This window comes from Meriones unguiculatus, chromosome 15 (genome assembly GCF_030254825.1).
Source record: "Meriones unguiculatus strain TT.TT164.6M chromosome 15, Bangor_MerUng_6.1, whole genome shotgun sequence".
Classification (NCBI taxonomy): Eukaryota; Metazoa; Chordata; class Mammalia; order Rodentia; family Muridae; genus Meriones; species Meriones unguiculatus.
Window position 1 is genome coordinate 4,464,774 of NC_083362.1, and position 9,906 is coordinate 4,474,679.

Below are 9,906 nucleotides of genomic sequence, written 5' to 3' on the forward strand. Positions count from 1 at the left end.
CTTTTCCAGAGAACCTGAGTTTCCTTTCTAGCATCCATATTAGGTGGCCAACAAACCACCTGCAATTCCATCTCCAAGAGGTTCAGTGTCCTCTTCTGATCTCATTTAGTACACATCTACCTGCCCATCCACTCAGCCATATTCACCAATCCTTTTGTCTGTCCATCCACCTATCCACTCATCCATCCACCTGAACATCTAACCACCTATCCACTCATCCATCCACCTGAACATCTAACCACCTATCCACTCATCCATCCACCTGAACATCTAACCACCTATCCACTCATCCATCCACCTAACCATCTAACCACCACTCCACTCATCCATCCACCTGAACATCTAACCACCTATCCACTCATCCATCCACCTGAACATCTAACCACCTATCCACTCATCCATCCACCTGAACATCTAACCATCTCTCCACTCATCCACCCATCTACCTACTTGCTCATCTATCCAATCATGATATAGACCTATCTGCTCACTCATTCATGTAGCCACCACCCACCCCGTCACTTCCTTCCTTCCTTCCTTCCTTCCTTCCTTTCTTTCCTCCATCCTTCCACAACCTACCCAGTTCATCCAATTACCCATCTAATCATCCACCCATCCATCCATCCATCCATCATTCTTTCATCTGTCCATTTGTTTTTGTGTCCATCTTTCCAATTATCCCACCATATACCCATCTATATGTACCTACCTACCATGTACCTACCCGACCATTCATCCATCCACCAATACAATTACCTGTTTACCCACCCATCACTCATCTAACCATTCATCTACCCACCCACCTGTCCATTTATCCACCAACGCATGCATACATCCATCCACTCATTTCTCTATTCATCCACCCACCCAGCTGTTCATTTATCCACCAATGCATGCGTGCATTCATCCACCCACCCATCCATCCACTCATTTCTCTATTCATCCACCCACCTACCTGTCCATTTATCCACTAATGCATGCATGCATTCTTCTACCCACTCATCCATCCACTCATTTCTCTATCTACTCATCTGCCCACCCACTAAATGCTCACACACCTATCCTCTGTTTATCCAGCTTCCTGGCCCCTTCCTGTATGTTCTTTTCTCTGCTAGTCATGAAGCAAACAGTTCAAAAGCAACCAAACCCATGCACCAAAACCTCTGAATCCGTGAGCCCGAATAAACATTTCTCCTCTTAACCTGTTCCCTCAGGTCCTTTAACACAGAGACACAAAAATAACCAACACACAGCCTGATGTAGGGCCAGCTAGAAATCCCTGGGATCTGGAATGAATTCCTGCCTCAGTTGGAGTTCTCCAAGAGAATGTATGAGAGAGGGAGAGTGTGTACACGCACGAAGGGATTTATTCTGAGGCATTGGTTTATACAGTTGTGGAGGCTGTGAGGTCCAACATCTGCAGTGTGGGCCAGCAGGGTGGAGATCCGGAAGCGCAGATGTTGTAGGTCAAGACCCAAAGCATCTGTTGGAGAAACTGTACTTTCTCAGGGGGTCTGTCTGCTCTGTTTAGGCTTTCAGCTGCCAGGATGTGGCCCAGCCAAGGCTGCGGCACTGTGCCTTATTCTAGGTCCATCGATTTTAAACGCATGTCTCATCCAGATACACCCTCGCAGAAGCGTCAGGGTGATGTCAGATGGCTGGACGCAGGGTGATGTTAGCTGGGTGCCACGACCCAGCTAAGCCAACACATAAAATGGGACATACCAGTTTGTATTAGAACACTTGTTGGGTTGGGGAGATGGCTCAGCCAGCAAAGTGCTTGCCTCCCAAGCATGAAGAGCGGAGATGTATCAATCTCCAGAACAGCCTGGTGTGGTGGCACGTGCCTGGGATTCTTGCATTGGCAAGATGGGAGAGGCAGACAGGCTGATGGGTCCCTGATGCTCCCTGGTGAGCCAGCTTGCTTGTGCTGCCAAGTTCTTGGCCAGTGAGAGCCCTGGACTCAAATGAAAGGTGGAAGGCTCCGGAGGAATGGCACCTGAAGTTGTCCTCTGACCTCTACACACGGGCTATGCATGCATGCATTCCTGCATCAATGCATGTGTTTGTGCATGCACAGACACACACACACACACACACACACACACACACACACAGAGAGAGAGAGAGAGAGAGAGAGAGAGAGAAGGAGATGGGGAGAGGGAATGAGGGAGAGAGGAAAAGAGAGAGACAGACGCACATGCAGAGACAGAGATGCAGAGAGGGAGAGACAGGCAGACGGAGATACACACAGAGACAGACAGACAGGGAAAGATACACACACAGAGATAGACAGAGACAAGAGAAAGAGAGAGAGAGAGTTGACACAAGATTTCTTCAGCATTCCCAAAGGACACCAAAGAATGCAACTGCAGCCCGCTCTGACACACTGCTCTGTGGAAAGCTCTACCCACTGCTGCCAAACATGAGGTAGTAAGAGAGTAGGACATGATGCTTGCTCAGAGCCTGAAATAAAGCCATACAGTTGTCCGAATCTGCTGAATTGCTTCTCAAACCTGCCCCTAGTTTCTATAAACACTCTCTTCCTGAGGCTGGGGACAACAACTCGCATCTAGATTCAAATAGGGAAGCTGGCTAAGGGCGGAGGTTACCCAGAGCACATACTCAGTGTGTGGGAAGCCTCGGTACCCGAGCAATGGAACAAAAGCAGACAGGGAGGTGCTCTGAGTGTGAGGTCCAGGCTGCATGACCAACTCTTCTTTAAAAAATGTGCTGGCTTTAGACCAATGAGGCAGCATCCTTTCCTCAAATGTGCTGAAAGCACCCCAGAGAGCCCCATGTTCAATTCTAGAAACACAGACCCATTCCTGAGAGAGGGCCTCTATCAACGCTATAAAGGCCCAGAGGTACTAAGTTTACCCATCCATCCACTCATCCACTTACCCGTTTACCAGATCAACATCATCCATCCATCCACCCCGCTATACACCTACTCACTTAGCCATCTACTGACTCACCCTCCCTACCAGCTCAGTTATCCATTCATTTTCCCACCCATCCATCCATCCATCCATTCATCATCCATTATCCATCCACCAACTCAATCCACCCACTCACTCACTCACTCACTCACTCACTCACTCACCTGCCTATCCATCCATCTATGTATTCATCCACCCGTGTGTATCTATTTCCTTCTAATTGAAACAATCCCTTCGGAGAAAGGCAGGATGTTTGTAAGACTCAGAATTTACTACTCTCAGGAAGCTCCTGAAATGTATAAGATTCCTAACACCCTCTCCTCAGTGTTATACAAATGGTAGTAACTGCTGGAGAGGAGGCCCAGCACGCCTGGCTGCCTCCAAATCATGCAGGGAACTCTAGGGACGCAGCTTTTGTGAGTCTACCTATGGCTGAGGCATCTTCCAAGTGATGCAGCTGCCTGAATCACCCACACTTCTGCACATAATCCCTCACCTTATTCCTGCAAGTGACCCCAAATAAACTCATTGGTTTACCAAGGCAGAGCTGGGTGGGCCAGTTTCTTTGGTCTGTCATCAGTTCTTTATCTGGGGGGAACGGACATTAGTTCATGTCTTCCCAATAAAAGTCACATAACACCATCCATCCATCCTCCCATTTATCCACTCTTCCCTCCACTGTCCATCCATCCATCCAACCTTCCATCCAGATTTCTCTCCCTCTGTCCATCCTCCCACGTAGTCATCCCTTCATCATCCTATGTCTCATATTCACATACACACCCACTCACTAATTCATCCACCAATCCATTCATTCCTCTAGCTTCCATCCTTCAGATATCTTCCATTGGGTGCTGGAATTCAGGGACACCAGCCATCACCTTGATGGACACAGCCCCTCCCTCATGGATGAGCTCAGGAGACGGACAAACTATGTTTATATGTATAATCCCACATTTGTTAAGGGTCAAAAATGAGAATTCTGGAATGCTACTAACCCACCCATCCGCCTATTCACTCGCTGGCTCGCTCGCTCACTCACTCACTCACCCGTCTACCTGGAGGAAGATGATGGTAGTTGGGCCCAGTTTGAGTTTGTATGGTAGAGCTTGGGGCTGAGTAGTGCTTCTCTGCAGAAGCCAAGTTTGAAAGGAGAGAATTGGAGGGAGATGGTGTCTTAATTGCACTTATGTTTCTATGATAAGTATTGACAAAAAGCAACTTAGGGGAGAAAAGGTTTATTTTAGATTTACCAGGCCATAGTCCATCATTGTGGGGAAGTCAAAGCAGGAACATCAAGACGTCCAGAGACGAGAGCACAAAGAAATGAATGCAGGCATGCTCGCTTGCTTGCATGTTTCTGCTAGCCTGGTTTCCACTCTTTTACACAGGAATCCCTGCCTAGGGAATGTCGCTGCCCGTGGTGGGTGTGTCTTCCCACATCAATTAAATCAGTCCCTACAGTCACAACTATAGGCCAAGCCAATGTAGGTTGTGTCAAGTTGACAATTAAGAGTAACCATCACAGATGGTTCTCTGGCCTAGAAAACCACACAAGCCAAACTCCAGAGGTGAGAACAACTCCCCTCTGTTGGGAGAGGCTGGGCTCGTGTGGAGGCAGGAGGAAAGGGTGATGACGAGGCTGTGCTGTGGAGGATGTTATGTTGGAAGGGGATTTCAATGTGACGTTGGGGCCAGAAGATGTCTCATATCCTCTTCTGTGGACAGTGTTTTATTCTGAGGGAGAGGCAACATTGTTGAGCATTGGTTTTATCTTACACAACAGGAAGTGTGTGTGTGTGTGTGTATGGAGGTCAGAGTACAACTGTGAGGAGTATTCTTCCTCTATTGTGGGTTCTAAGGACCAGATTCAGGCCCTCTTTCGTGTGTAGTGAGGTCTTTTACCCACTGAGCCATCTCGCCAGCCCTGTATGTCATGTTTATTGTTCTCACTATTATTCCTGTATTTTGTTCATTTTGTTCCCACTTTTGAGATGAGGAGCAAGAAGAAACAGCAATGTTTGGTCATGTGTGCTAATAGCTGGTAGAGCCAGGTCCTCAAGGCCAACCCCTTAGACATCGTCTCCAGGGAACTGCTCCAGTGAGGACAGTTACAGTTAGGTTACAGTGACGTAAAAATAAATAAATAAATAAATAAATAAATAAATAAATAAATAAAAATTTAAAAAAGGAAAGAAAAAAGAAAGAAAAAAAAAGAAAGAAATCTTTTGTTTGTCTGTTTATTTTTTTGTGACTCTGGTTAGAATCCAGAGCCCTGTACATACTAGCTAAGGACTTTACCACTGAGCCACACCCCAGCCCCTCACTGGGAGATTCCAGGCAGGTGCTTTACCACTGAGCCACACTCCAACCCCTCACTGGGGGATTCTAGGCAGGGCTCTCCCACTGAGCCACACCCCAGCCTCTCACTGGAGATTCTAGGCAGGGCTCTCCCACTGAGCCACACCCCAGCCCCTCACTGGGGGATTCCAAGCAGGTGCTCTGCCACTGAGCCACACCCCAGCCCCTCACTGGGGGACTCTAGGCAGGGGCTCTACTACTGAGCCACACCCCAGCCCCTCACTGGGGGATTCTAGGCAGGTGCTCTACCACTGAGCCACACCCCAGCCCCTCACTGGGGGATTCTAGGCAGGGGCTCTACACTGAGCCACACCCCAGCCCCTCACTGGAGATTCTAGGCAGGTGCTCTACCACTGAGCCACACCCAGCCCCTCACTGGGGGATTCTAGGCAGGTGCTCTACCACTGAGCTACATTCCCAGTCTACTTTTGATTTTTTAGTTTTATTTATTTTAATTTTCTTTTAGTGTGAGTGTGTGTGTGTGTGTGTGTGCATGTGCGCGCCCGCACTCATAGAGAGGCGCATGTGTGCGCGCGCCTGCACCCATAGAGAGGCGCATGTGTGCGCGCGCACTCATGGAGAGGCGCATGTGTGGAAGTCAGAGGACAACTTGTGTGAGTTGACTCTCTCCTACCATTTGGGATCCAGGAATCCAACTCACCCCATGAGGCTTGGCAGCATCTTTCCGTGTTGGACATCTCACTAGCCATTATTTTTATTTTTAAATGTTTACTTAGTGTGTGTGCAGACAGCTTTCAGGAGCTGGTCCTCTCATTCACCATGTGGGTTCTGGGATCTAATTTAGCTTGGTGACACATGCCTTTACATACTAAGCCGTCTTGCCGGCCCTTCCCTTTAAAACTTTGAGACAGGGTCTCACTAAATTGTCCAGCTGGCTCTCAACTCACTTTGCAGCCCAGGAAGATGTTTGCAATCCTCCTGCCTCGGAAGCCCGGTAGCTGGGATAGTAGCTCCAGGTTTAGCGTCTGTGCGGCTTTTAACAACAAAGCTGTGTTTCACTTTTCCTTTTTCCCTGCCTGAGGCCTCCCGTATGGGCCGTCTCCCTTGGGATCCAGACTATGCCAACAGTGCTCATCTTGAACTTGCTGGTGTGTGGAATATTTGTTCAGTATGAATCACTGCCTTCAGGTTAAGGCCACATCACACACACGGTGACATCACCAGGGAATCAACTGTACCCTGGTCTCCCTATTCCCTGCCACCTACCAGTTTTGTGTGGACAGGTCATGCTCTGAGCTCATCCCCAGCCTGTGAGGCGGCTACAACTGGTGGTGTTAGGAACGTGACACCCGCTTGAGCTGACACCTGGAGGCACATCATGCCATGCCGGGAGGCTGTGAAAATCCAGGTCCTTGTGTTCAGGAGTGTCCAGAACTGCTGAACTTTGGGGCTTTTTCAAGAACCTGTGAAGTCTTCCAAGAATCAGGCCTCTGGACAGAGCTGGGAGTGGAGGCCAGCCCACCCTACCCATGTTGGGGCTGCGAGTGCCCTGGGCAGAGGGAACAGCCCGCTCCTGGCAATGCTGGCTGCGTCCTGAGGCTCTTCAGAGCCCAGGGATGAATGTGGTACGTGTTTGCAGCTTTGACTTCTGTGGGACACATTGCAAATGGTTTTCCTTTCCCAGTGGTGACTCACTTGTCTTTTAGCCTTGTCCTTTCCAATCCTGGCTTCCTGTTCCTTTATTGAATTTTGGGGCAATAAAAAGTTTGGTTTAGTTAAATCAAGAACTTTCACCTCAGATCTAATAACATGGTCTTCTTGTTACTTCCTATAGAACCAACTAGGGCTGGGGAGGAGGAAAGGAGTGGGGGAGAAACAGAAGAGAGGGGCTTACCAAGATGATGAGAAGGGGTGGGGAGGGAAGAGAAATAGGGGAGAAGAAAAGGGAGAAGAGAAGGGAAGAGTGAGAAGAGGAGGGAGAGGATGGGAAGAGAAAGAAGGGGAGAGAAAGGAGGAGGAGGGAGAAAGGAGAAGGAAGAAAAGGGGAGGAGTCACAGGAGGAGGGAGAGGATAAGAGGGCAAGGATAAGAGGAAAAGTCCCAAGAGAAGGGGATAGGGAGGGAGAAGAGGAGAGAAAAAGAGGAGTAGAAAGAAGAGGGAGGAGTGTCCTAGTCAGGGTTCTATTGCTGTGAAGAGACACCATGACCTAGGCAACTCATACAAGAGAAATCACTTAACTGGGGACTTGCTAGCAGTTTTAGCAGTTTAGTCTATTGTCACCATGGTGGGGAGCACAGTAGCAGACAGGCGTGGAGCAGCAGCTGAGCGCCTGATCCATGGGCAGAGAGAAAGGCTTGGCACCGGCTTTTGAAACCTCAGTGACATACTTTTTCCAACAAGGCCACACCCCCTAATCCTTGTAATCCTATCAAATAGTGCCATTCCCCAGTGACTAAGCATTCAAATTTATGAGCCTTGGAAAGTTGTTCTTATTCAATCCATGATAGGGAGGGGAAAAAAGAGGCAGCTAACTAAGAAAAAGGGATGGCTGAGAGGAGGGGGAGGAAGAGGAGAAAGAGAATCAGGAGGTAGAGGATTAGAAAAGAGCAGGGGAGAATAAACAGTTCCAGGGGACAGACCCAGCTCCCTTTTCCGGGGCTTAGCTTGCAGTTCAGGCTTCGAGGAGAGAGGGGAAAAAAGAGGGAAAGAAAGAGCTGGGGGAATGGAGGACAACAGGATGGAGAAGAAAGTAGTGGGAGGGAGGATCTCAAGGAAGAAAGAAAGGAAAGAGAGGCAAGAAGGAGTGGGAGGACAATATGGAGAAGGTTGGGGAGGAGGGAGAGGAGAAGATGGAGACGGGGACAACAATAGGGAAGGGAGGGATGAGGAGAACAAGTGGAGAAAGGAGGCAGAGGAGGAGGAAAGAGAGGGGCAAGGAGTGGGGAAAGAGGGAGAAGGGGGAGATGATAGTGCCAAACCACCATAGTCCAAGGCAGCCATTTTGGGTCTAGCATCTAAGAGGTCTGTGGCGAGGTTTTCAGGGCTTTGGCTCGCTTCCCCATTTCTATCCATGATGGTTACTAGTCACTGTCAGCTTTACAGGAGGCAGGCTTCTGGACATGCCCGTGAGGGAGTTTCTAGACTGAGTTAAAATGGGAAGAGCTGCCTTGAGTGCGGGCTGCACCATCTTAGGGGCTGGGGTCCTGGACTGAATAAAGACCGGAGAGCGAGCCGAGCACCAGCATCCCATTTCCGCTTCCGGTCTGCGCACGTCACACAGCCGTCCACGTCACGGCCCGGCTACCAGGCCTTCTCTCCCTGAGATCGACTACACCATCAAACCATAAGCTCCAGGCGGTACTTCGTCACTGTAACGCAAGTCCCTGATCCAGAGAATGTGCGTTACACAAAGCGGAAGGTTTTGCAGTGCTGTGTTCTCGGTCATATATGGTGCATTTTGGCTCAGTGAACAGCTCTAGGCCCTGAGCCCTCGGAGAGGAGGCTGGGTCAGGCTCACTGAAGCTGATGAGAAAGATTTTCGGATCGTGTCCCTGTAGTGCACAGCCCTTAAATCCTGGCTTTGTAGCCCAGGCTGGTCTCAGTGCGTGATCCTCTGCCTCAGCCCCTAGAGTGCTGAGGTTACAGGCGTTTGCCACCATGCGAGGCTTGAGATTATTGTCTTTATTAAAAAAAATCGCAGGAATATGTATGTTTCTGTGCATGTGCCCCGGGGCTCACGTGGAGCTCAGGGGACAACTCTTGGGAGTGGGTTCTCCTCTTTGATTATGTGCGGCTCAGTGATTGAGCTCAGTTCCCCAGGCTTGCCGGGAGGATGCTTTACCCAACCATCCTGCCAGCCTCAAACTATCTTCATACGTACACGCTCATTTTCTACCTTTCTCTTGGGAGCAAATTCCATGCAGTCATTCCTCATGCCCAGTAAACGACGGAGGAATGAATGAATGAATGAATGAATGAATGGATGGATGAGCTAACGAATGACCTTCTGGATGGGAGAGGGTGTGGCTGCATGCCTGTGCATCCTGGCCAGGTCCTCAGGCACCAGCGGAACTGTGGCTCCTCTCACCTTTGCCTAGAGAACCTTAGGGCTGGAGCTGGGGAGCGGCTGGTTGAAATTCTGCTTATGACCAGCAGGGGTCGCTCACGGCACATACGGAAACTGCTAAGCTCTGTGGTCCTGGACACCAGGAGAAATCTGAGTTCTGCATGCAGCCTGCTGTTTGTTCTCCTTAGCACCTACGTGGGTTTGTTCCCCCGGAACCTGACAGGTGTGACCAGCACCATAAGCACAAGCCTGGGTAGCTGTGGATGAGACTGCAGGCGGTTGCTCCCCGACACCCCCCTCCCTGTGTGTGTGTGTGTGTGTGTGTGTGTGTGTGGCCTTGATGTCCCCTCCAGGCCTTACTCAGGCTAAGTTGTCCTGTCCAGCCTTGAGCCTATAAAACTGAGTTCTGGAATCTATTACAACAACCAGGGAGAGTCCAGAGCTTGTCAGTTACTTGGCCCCTGGCCGGTGTTTCTTGCCCCACTCCTCAGCAAAGCAGGTCTGTCTGTCTCTATCTATCTCTATCTATCTATCTATCTATCTATCTATCTATCTATCTATCTATCTATCTATCAT